The sequence below is a fragment of the Diuraphis noxia genome, unplaced genomic scaffold, assembly GCF_037042655.1.
Source record: "Diuraphis noxia isolate RWA-SAM2 unplaced genomic scaffold, SU_Dnox_SAM2 contig0003, whole genome shotgun sequence".
NCBI lineage: Eukaryota > Metazoa > Arthropoda > Insecta > Hemiptera > Aphididae > Diuraphis > Diuraphis noxia.
Genome location: NW_028301713.1, coordinates 64,741,369 through 64,753,095, shown reverse-complemented (window position 1 = coordinate 64,753,095; position 11,727 = coordinate 64,741,369). Strand labels below are relative to the sequence as shown.

The window sequence follows — 11,727 nt, the reverse complement described above, 5'->3', positions numbered from 1 at the left end:
AAATTATAATAATATAATAATGACAAACAAACAGTAAATACGTCAAAAATAATTGTCTCAGTTCGACACCATCACAAACACTCGTAACGATATAATAATAAAAACATTAAAAACAAAATAAAAATAATATTATATTATATACATAAAATATAATTTTTATCATTCCACCTTCCGCGGACGGTCAGCCGAACGCCGCGCCGTCGTCGCGGTCCGCCACAATTCTCCCTCCGACGGCGGCGGCGGCGTGCACGGTTATTCGCCGCAGACAGTTGGTCATACTCCCCCTCCCCACGGAGTGACGAGACTCGGACGACGATCTCGCATGGGCTGCCAAAAGCTTGAAAATCCGTCTCCGCGACGGTAGTTCACGCGGACGTCGTTTGCTTCCGTGTCCCGTTGTCGTCGTCGTCGTCTTCGACTCCGCTGTTGCCGTGCGCGAGTTTCGCAGCGTTCCGATCGAAATAATAAACGATAATAATATAGGTACCTGGTTTAATATTATACAGCATTATTCGTCGTAAAAGTTTCAACGGTCGTCTCGTCAACAAAACACAGGTATGTGACCGAACAATCAAATGTTATTTCCACATTATAGTTATAGGTTTTTTTTTTATATAATATACTTATATTACCTACGAAATTTTCTACTGGCCTAAACACTTTTGCCAAAATGCTTTAATGGACATACCCGAGTCTCCAACTACACGTGGTACGTGGTAGGACAATGTGATCTGCAATTGTAAACACTTGTTGGTATTTTTTCAGTTTGGTTTATGACTTTAATGTTTTGTATTTCTTTGCTGGTATCTATAGTGTATAGGTTCTGGGTAATAATTACGAATTTATAATATATGATTCAATTTAAAATCCACATTTAGTATTTAAGTACCTAGTTACTTGGTTCGGTAATATTTTCCATTCAACCATATTTATTAATTGCATTTCATTAGTATAGGCTAGTATCTCGTATTTATACAAGTATAAACAATTTTTTTTTACTTTTTGATATACCTTAACCTTAATTATAACTTATAATATATATAATAGGTACCTATTATGTAATTATTATCTTGTTATATCATCTAAAAATATCGACATTTATTGCCAGTTGGTGAATAGTATGTACATATTTTTTTGTATAAATATAAATGTTTAACATTTTATATAGTTTTTATAGTATTCAATTTTGTAAAACGTATGTTAGAATATTGTTTTCTAAATATATATACCTGAACTAAAAACAAAAATAAATACTAAGTACCAAATATATGACGAAATTAAAACATATTTTATAAATAATATGATATATAGTTATATAGGTAGGTCTTAACAGAAATTTTAATTTTAAAATAGGTAACATTTTAATTTGAAATTTAGATAATAACCATCCCATAATTTTCGGTAATTAATAGATTATTACTACAAGTACCTATAATGCATCAATGAGTTAACAGCACGATTTGTATAATATTATTAATGAAAACGTAAAATATAATAACTAACACCTAATACAATTTTATAATGTTAATATTACCTATATTTATTAGAGTTGAGATAAACCCAAACTATATACCTACGTATTCAAAAAACTGTTATATTTTTAAGATACCTAATTATAATTAGGTACCTATATTTTGTAACGACATTATGTCTAGATATCTACTAAGTTGAGTTAAGTTGAGTTAACCTATTTACACAATGTATTTATATAAATTTACCTTATTGATTACGTTGATATATGTATGATTTTAGTAAAAAACAAAAAAAAAAAATGGTAAAATTATGTTTATTTTATTAACTAATGCCTATATATCCAGAAAAAGTTTGTAAATTACAAGAAATTCTGTTATCTCAAATTCTAAAACCACGATAGTTAACATTCATTAAAAATACCTATTTAGTTGGGTTTTAAATAGCTATTTCATTATGTTAGAAACAGATATGTTATGGATTATTATTTTTATGTGTGCTACATTTAATTAAATTACCAACCAAACACTACAAATACAAATGTTATAAACATTTTAACACCTATAATGTACAATTCTTTGAAAAGGTATTTAGGATCAGTCTATTGTATACCATATTATTTCTAATTATATATTATAATCGGGTAGATATATAATGTAATATGTAGTGTATTATAATAAACACATAAATACATACTTATGTACCTATATAAATGAAAATCAAACGATCAAATCTTATTTTTTATCTTGAAGAAAATATGCTAATGGATAAATTAAGAATTTAATAGGTACTAATGATTTGATTTTAATAGTTAAAAAACAAATTTTTCGAATATATTTTACAATACTAAAAAAACGCTCATTTAAATATTATTATGTAGATGAAAAATACATTTTTTTTTTTTTTTTTTATTAAAAATAGTGAATTTACAAATCTATACAATGGTATAATAAGTAAGTGTGATGACAAAATAACAAAATAACATTAATTACAGAAAAGGAAGACTCCCAGCGCCAGCAGTACCACCTGACAAGAAATTAGGGTTTTAATTTTTTAGTATTTTCTCCTTAGTTATTTTTTTTTTTTTAGGCATTGAGCAGATCTCTATGCCATTGCCTTTTTAGCCTTCTAGGAATAATTGAGGTAGAGGATATACTTTTAACTACGTGATTTGGATGAGCTCGAAGCTTTGAGTGAAATTTTAAGTAGTTGGATTTTGCTAAGTCGTTGAGGGTTGGTATGTTCAAGTCTTTGTGGAGGTTTTTGTTGGTAACATACCAAGGGGCAGCGGTTAATAGGCGTAGACATATGGATTGGAATGCTTGCAAGGTTTTAATGTTAGAAGGTTTTGCTGGCCCCCATAGTTGGATGCCGTAAAGCCAATCCGGACGAATTATTGATTTGTATATTGTAAGTTTGTTGGTTAGAAAAAGTTTCGATTTTAATAGAGGTCTCAGATGATGCAGTCTAGAGTTCACTGATTTACGTTTTTGTTTAAGATGTGAGCTCCAGTTAAGGCGTTTGTCGTTATTACGCTATAGGTACTTTATTTCGTCTGACGAGGGAATTACTAAAATAAATTGTTATTTAATAATATTTTAATAATCAGTTTTACTAACAGTTAATGATGACATTTTTTAGATTTTAAATTAAACATTAGTTTACATGTGAATATTTTATGTAGTGAAAATATTAAGTTTTCAAATCTTCTCTAGAAATAAGAAAAATATATTTACGTAAGTATTTGTATCTTTTTTTTAAATGTATGACGTATGCTCTGTCGTAATATTTAATATTTTTTATTTTGGTTGAAGCTATGAAGTTCATATACAAATCTATAAAACCTATTAAGCGTGTTAATTATGTAGCTAGGTACCTGACAGGTAAACACACATGTTCAAAATTTGGAAAAATATAGACCAGTTTTCGTAGGTTAGGTTAGACACACACACACACATTATTAGTACCTACTAATTTGTACTAACTAATTAGTAATTGTGGTTAGAAAAAAATAATGTTATTTTAACCTAACGACATTTGTGATAGCATTAGTAAAGTTTCCAAGTGACAATAATAATTTTAAAATACATGTTTAAAATATTTACGAAGTTGAAATCGATTATTAAATATTTATACATTTAATACAAAATGCCTTAATTTCTATAAATGTAATTAATATTATATTGTATGACTTAATGACTTTTATAACTTTTATGAGAATTTCATAAAAACTTTCGTTAATCAAACTAATGATTGATAAATAGCAAATTTAAATGTGATTTAGTCTATATTTTTTATTTGAAGTCTATATAAATCCAAAATATATTGATGTAAAGTGTCCAAATTATACATATCACATCAGTCCTATAGAAAGCAAAGAGGAAACACTTCTTTTTGAAGTGTCGATACAATTTTTTTGGAACTATCAAAATACTTGAAAATTTAATTTAAAATTCTTATAGTGATTGAAAAAATTATAAGATTACATAGGCAGAGTTTTTTTTTATTAGCATTTGAAGTTCAAATATTGACAAAAATTCGTCAAAACCATGAATATTTGCAAATTATTTTATAGTTCAAAATTCATAAAATTGTTTGTATTTTTATCTAAGGCAAAAAAATTCAACACTAAGTTTTCCATAAGTTTTCCTTCAAATAGCTATAGAGAAAATTTGAAGCGTCATTATAGGAAAAATGTTTTGAGCGTTTGAGTTTTAAATTTTTATGAAATCGCGTAACGATAACGATTTATCCTCAAACCAGGTATATGATTTATATCTATGATAATATAAGGCAGGGGCGGCTAAACTTTTTTTGGTCACGATCTACTAAAAATATACTTCCCCTTTGAGGATCGACTTTTATAGAAAATTTTTATAATAAGTATTATTAACTAATTACTAATTACTAAAAATAATATAATAATAAATAATAATTTCTAAAATCTAATTAAATAAGTTTATTATTTTGTTGATCTGGCCATTGTTGAAGTGTGACATTACATGTCGTTGACCAATTGTTCGTAATCTGGCGAATAATTGCTAACTGCTAATCGAAGACACTGCTCCAAATGGTCAGCCTCTGGATTTTAAAAACTCTATTATTTCAGGAAGTAAACATTGAAACCTTTCTAGAAATTTACCACGGCTCAACCATCTAACATCCGTATGCAGTAATAAATCACAATGCTGAGAATCGTTTTCTTCTAATTGTAATTTAAAAAGTCGCCTTTGCAAGCTTCGTGAACGTATAGAATTGGCTATTTTAAAAGCAATGTCCATTATACTACTTGTATTCAATATTTTTCCACACAATGCTTGTTGATGTATCACACAATGGAACGTTATAAAATTTGGAAAATTATTATCATTCTTACACAAAGCAATAAAACCTAACCTAACCTTATATTATAAGGTATTATGAATTATGATGAAAAAATTGATTAATCATGCCTAATGCAAAATGCGTCCTAATTGGAAAATAAAATATTTGTTTCAAAATAGAATATATGACAATATTTAAATATAATATATCCTAGACTGACAAATCATCTCCGTTCAGAATCGTTTTTCGTATACAATGATACCTATCACTACATTCAGATTTAACCTACCCTAGTCAGAGGTCCACCCCACCCCCTAATGTAAAGCAGAGCGATACCTACTTACCCGCTTTTTTTATTCCTCAATGAAAAAATGAGAAATTTTTTACTAAACCTTCTAACTTTGTTATTCAATATTTTTCAAATATTATGTGTTTATATAACTAGCATATAAAGTTTATTACGTCTAGAAAATGCTAATATAAATATTTTGTCAACTTTTTAATCGAAAATATACTGTTTTTAATTTTTTATCAAAACAGCATAAAATAAAATCAATTAGTTCGTAAACTGGTGTTGAATTATGAAGCCTGCACCCTCAAAGTTGAAGATTGAAATAATTTTATTGTTCGAAAAAGTGATGATCGATAAAAAAAAATACACACACACTCATCATTGTTGATATCATGAAACCTATATCGTTCCTCTCAGAATCTAAAATGTTTTTTTTTTTAAACTACGGGAAATATTTTAAGATGGTTATTATTAATAATAGTTCCATAAAAAATATGTAGTGGTAATTTTATTAACCAGGTCGGTGTACACTCCCATATTTTCAATGGATTAGTATTTCATTGTATATATATATATATATACCATTTTTTTAAAGCATAAGTTTCTTTAAAATGTTGTCGCTATTAATTTTTTAATTATTATTTTTATTTTGTAATTAGTAATTGTAATTTATAATTTGTAATATGAACGCATGCATACTTGTTGTAGCATTTTATAATATATTGAGACATTTTAATTTTTTATTCATTAAAATTAAAATGATTTTTATTATTTATTTCACATACAATATTTTAAACTTGGAACAATATTACATTACATTATATATTTAAGATATTTATCTTCTTTAAGCACATCAAGTTTGTGGCGAGGTTACAAAGTTATAGAAATACAGAATTATAAGAATATTAAAACTAAAACAAATTAGTGAAACCTTACAATATATATTTTAACATGTAAAACAAATTAAAAATATTTTAAAATTTACTCACAAACTCAAATTGATTATATTAGCAAGTTAGTAATAATTTTTTTTATCATTACAATTTTTGTAAAAAAATATCTATTTATTTGTAGGGTTAAGTATATTCATATAATGCATTAGTATTATCTATTACTACTACTAAACAAAAATCTTAAAAATTATATAATATGCTACCTATAATTATATGTAAAATATTTTTCAAAAAAAAAAAATGTTGATTCCAATGTAAGAAAAAAATTATAATTTATATAACCTAATACCTACACGTTATTGATAAATTAAAATAAATAAATAAATTATAATGTTTATCCTTATAACTATGAATATTCTGCTATATAAACGTCAATAGGGTATTATTACTTTTTTTCAGATTTTCTAAATAATTTAGATAATATTCCATTATTCTATATCTATATATCTTAATAATTATTTATTCTTTTGCCTAGCAGATGTAATAATTTATTTTATTCAAATCATAATAAATAATTAAGATATTTATGTAGGTATATGTTTTCTAAAACAGAATTTTATGTAATTAGTAAGTGTACTATACTCTATAATCTATATTGTTTTGTTTAAATAATTAAAATAGTAACTATTTAGTATTTATAAATGCGCGTATATACATTAATTTGGATGCGGGCCACTATACCGTCACAGATTTACAGTTTATTCGATTTTATGATACTTTAGATATTACGATAGATATATTATAAAATATCGTAACTCGTTAGAGTTTACGTTGGCTTTAGGAAATCGCGTTTTGAGTAAGGTAGTTATTACTTGTCCGGTAGTGTTGTCTTTTAAGTTTGAAACTCTAAAAGCAATTAATTACACTAAAAACGGTAAATCAAAGTTTAGTTTGTTAATAAGGTCTTTGTTATTTGTATGAGTTTAACCTGACTTGAACGAAGCTTGTAAAGAACTATTTTAAATTATACATAAATGTATTATGTTAAAAATAATCCAGGAAAGTAGCTTTGATGTATATTAGGTGTCGAGTGTACCTCGTTATTGAATAATAATGGATTATGGATTTGTTTAAATTTAATTTAATTGTATACGATGGAAAATTTTAGACCGCGACGATTGGTCAGCCTATATTTCTAAACTTATTTCATGGTAGATATTTATATTGTTATGAGTAATTTATGTTTTATTTGTAAAAATAACGCTAATAAGAAAGTATAACATATAATATTATATTATAATGACTATTTACTGTAATATTTTTTCATAGTTAAATACCTACTAAATTTAATTTAATTGCCTAATACTAACTTAAGAGTAATGCTTTAGAACGGGTATATAAGCTTGTGGTATGAATAGATTACAATAAGAATAAATATTTTAGAATATTATTGAGTATGGAAAACTTTAAATTAAACTTTAAGTAAAAGTTATAAGTAATAAATGAATAAAACTTGAAAATAATAACACCTAGCTATTATTACATCAAAATATCTAAAATCTTAAAAAAAAATTATTTTGATATTTTGAGGGATCTTATTGTGTTATTTTTTCATTTTTTATGCATTTTTAACCATAAAATAACTAAAGTACATATTTTCACATTTTGACGAATTCTGTAGAGTATTTATATTTAGAATAATTATAGAAGAAAATGATGGATACCTACTGAAGGATGCAGGATATGTATTATTGTTATTTTTTAATTATATCGTAACCTTGTTTTAAATTGCTTAACATTTTTTTTTTAATCGCTTTTTTTCTTTTAAAATTCATAGCTTGTTTACTTTACTAAATAAGAACTTTTATTCTTGACATTTTTTGTTCTATTTAGGAGAGTATCTGTGAAAGTGCAAACTTATGCTTTTCAAACGAAAACTCCCCTTTTAACTATCAACTATTTAGTAAATAATTTTTCCGAAAATTTTTACATATTAGCATCAAAATTCATAAGAATAGTTTTTGAGTAATTTAACTTTATTTTCTAAGGATAAAATGTTCATCGTCGTGAGCTTATAAGGTATGGAAGCAATGATAATTATAAATTGTTATAGTCATTAATATTTAATATTAATCTATCTACATTAATAACTAGTAAAATATCCCAAAAATAATAAATACTAGTTTCTGAAATATTACGCCTATTTTATATTTTTGTAAAACCATTTTTAAGAACTATTATCTTAAATACAAAGATTTTATAATGGCTAAGAAAAAACTAATGATTCAAATTTTGAGTTAGGTCTCTCAAAATTATCACAAGATAATGTTTAAGTATTACGAACAATTTCAGAATTTATTTGAGTATATTGAAAATGTCAAAAATCAAAATTTGAATAAATTGATTAAAATAAAAAATGGCAGTTACTATACTTGGTGAATCATCATATATTGTATAATCATCACTTTATATTTTATAGCTTAACAAATATTTAATATAATGGTTGGTTTAAGTAGTGAGTTTTAATCAGCAGTTGTGTGGTGAATAGTAACTGAAATTTTAAATACCTTACCAACCATTTCTTTCTCAGCTCAAAGTTTAAATTTATTTAAATTTTTATTTGGCTTATATTTTTAAAAATACATTTTTTTAGCTAGATTTAAAGGTGTGAGCTGATAAAATACAGTATCCTATGTATCCTACGTTATATCACTAACTTAATTGAAAAATAATAATATTCAATTAATACTTAACAGCTAAAACAAATGAATAACAACTAGGTTGTGCAGTATGGTTCACTGCTGCTGCTCACACTGCGTAAACACCAAGAAACACACGATGTCATAAATGTCTATATAATATGCCAATTGTCCATTGTCTATATAGTTGAAAAGAGTTGGCTATACACTACAACAGTCCAGTGTGGCAAATAAAGGTATCATATAATATTGAGTTCAATGTATTTAACATATTTTTTTAAATTCCTCAATTTATCTGTAGACATCAAATAGCAATTTGAGTTCATTAAAAAACTAACTATTAAATTATAACTAATTATTAATAATTATAATTGGAACATAAGGCTTACTCGATGAACAGTTTTACTATAACAATGTATAAATAAAATAACAATACTAATTGGATGTCCAAATAATGCCTTTAATTGCCCTATGACGTGTTCATTAAATATCCCATTTCATGATAATTTATTAAAAAAAAAATTTTAGCGTTTTACTAATTGCATAATTTGTAAAAAAAAACTTAAATCCATTAATGGATAAACATATTATATTCGGTCTAATTTATGTGTGTATATATTTTTATTATTATTAGAAATGTACAATCTGTGCCATATAGTTAATATACAATAAGAATATATGCCACAAGAATAAAAAGTAAAAATGTGAAGAAAAAATATACATGTCTGTATATATAAATTTAAAAAAAAAAAATGTATTCGCTTTCTGTCGCTATTGTATATTATTTGCTATCATTAAAATCTACACTTATTTCTTTCCAGACGTCGTGAAGGATATATAGAGAATGAGCAAGTTGCTAGATCATAATATATCGGAATTGTGAAGTGGAGGCAGTCTGTTAAAAATCGTTTATAATATGTTTTAGTTTCTTTTGAAATGGTTTTAATTTTTAAGTCTGAATATAACGTAAAATTAAAAATAGAAGGAGGGGCTTGGTGATTGGGAGTAAGATTTTGTTTTGAGATGTTTGAATTTTGATTAGGTTGGATTTTTTGGCCATATTTTATGTATATTTTATATTTTATGAGAAAATTGTATGCATCATGTTATCATATTTCATTTTTTTTTTTTTTTTTTTTTTCAAGTGTTTCTGACATACAAGTTCATTGAATTTATTGACATAATAAAAAATTAATAATTTATATTTCATAAGATACCTAATTTCTGAAAAAAAATCATTGCGGTGCGTAGTTAGTAGCTATATTGGCTTATATTATTTTTCGTTAAAAATATCAATAAAAAATAAAATACATACCTACTAGTTTTATTGGCATGTAATGCTAGCGTAAGATTATTCAATTTAAAAAAACTTATTTTTATAAAAGAGCATATTAAAAAAAAACTTTCAAAGAAAGTTCTTCTTATGATAATATTAATGCGGTGACATTTTGTCTTGTGAGATATACATTGTCTACGTTGTCAAATGGTCTTACATTTATTTTCAACCTGCTCTCTAAACCATTATTTCTCAACACATTGCAGTAATTCCCTGGAGTAAATACAAATAATTTTGAAAATAAATAACAAACTTTAATGACCATCTTTGAACTATTCTAAAAGGATTTGACATGAGAAACGCAGAATTTATGTGAGGTAATAATCAAAAAACCTGTTGAATTACCAAAATAACTGTTGACATAGCTAAGTAGTGATTAATAAATTTAAAAAGTTCGCATGTATGGTCATTTTTAAAAGCGTACTTGTAATAGCATTATCTCAACCTAATTACATTAAAATTTGTAATATTACTATAAACAGTACTTCGTTTTCGGTAGTATATTGTCATAATCAAAGAACAAACACCTAAGGGTGGTTTGGAAGTATGTCCTTTATTTTAATAATAATATTATTGATATGGAATTCGCCGATTAATTGCAGTGCATTTGAAGTAATTGTAAGAATAATTTATAAGTTATAAAATAAATATTTTCTTTTTATCGTTTGTTCCTTTAAGGAAATATTAAAATATCCTAGTTTTGTTATTAAATTACATCTGTTTTCAATGGCCATCTGCTTGTCACTGGAAACCTCGCTGGAAACATTTATTTGTACAATATTAATAAAAATGTACATGACCTATCATAACCTTATAGTTGGAGTTTTTACTTTGTATGAAGTTGACTATTTTAACTTCAAAAATTAGTTTTACAGCCCGATTGAATGCTTTTGTCTTTTGTATGAGATTCTTCTGTAAGATTAAAGGTTGCTGCTTGATAAATTTAAAGTTATCCATTTTAAGGAAGTCCACAAGTATAATAATAGTATGTTTAAATGATAAATAATAAATTGTAAGATGAGCCATAGGTATCGTATTCTATGTTTTAATTTTTTGCAATTACCTATTGGCTATTATATTATAATTTATGATGCAGGTATTATTATATAATTTGGACATCTTGGATGGTAGGTTATATGTAGTTTGATTGTTTAAGGACTCTTTGTACGGTAAGCTAGAAAAAATCAAGACCGTGGACAGTTTATACTATTATAAGTATAGAAAAAAATTATGCATATCACATAATTTTTAACACAGGTAGTTAACAGACATAAATAAAAATAATAATAATAGTTATTAATTATTATAATAAGATCGATGAGTTACAGACCGAAAAAATTTGATTTTTTGATTTTCTAAAATTTATAGCTCGGTTTTTCATATTGGTTAGGTAGTGCAAGGTTTTTCAGCTTTAATATTTTATCATTCCAATCGTGGTTATAATCAGTCTATTTTGTAAATAATTTATCCTATGGCATAAACAAAATATTTTAAAAAAAAATGATAAATATGAAAATAATATGATTTATTAGTTACAACTCATCGGTTTATAAATATTTGTAGTAACTTCACTCGTTCAAGCCACTTTTGAACATATTTTTGTATTTAGGTTGGTTTGGTGGTGTATTTTAGAGTGTATAGATTATGTTTTACTGATCTACTCTGTCACCAAACATGATCACGTTTCGCGGTCTTAAGTTTTTAACTATTTTA

The 11,727-nt window shown here is 25.6% G+C and overlaps 1 protein-coding gene across 5 annotated transcripts in view; it reads left to right on the top strand.

Moving 5' to 3' along the window:
* The first annotated feature begins 310 nt into the window (after positions 1–310).
* The window catches only part of Ac78C (adenylyl cyclase 78C), a 161,502-nt gene continuing 150,085 nt past the window's right edge, over positions 311–11,727 (top strand). For 3 of the 5 annotated variants that reach the window (XM_089224755.1, XM_089224756.1, XM_089224759.1), the window contains exon 1: positions 311–555. The gene's annotated coding sequence lies outside the window, so the exon portion shown is untranslated. The remainder of the gene's footprint in view (positions 556–11,727) is intronic. The other 2 variants (XM_089224760.1, XM_089224761.1) reach the window with 1 other exon arrangement.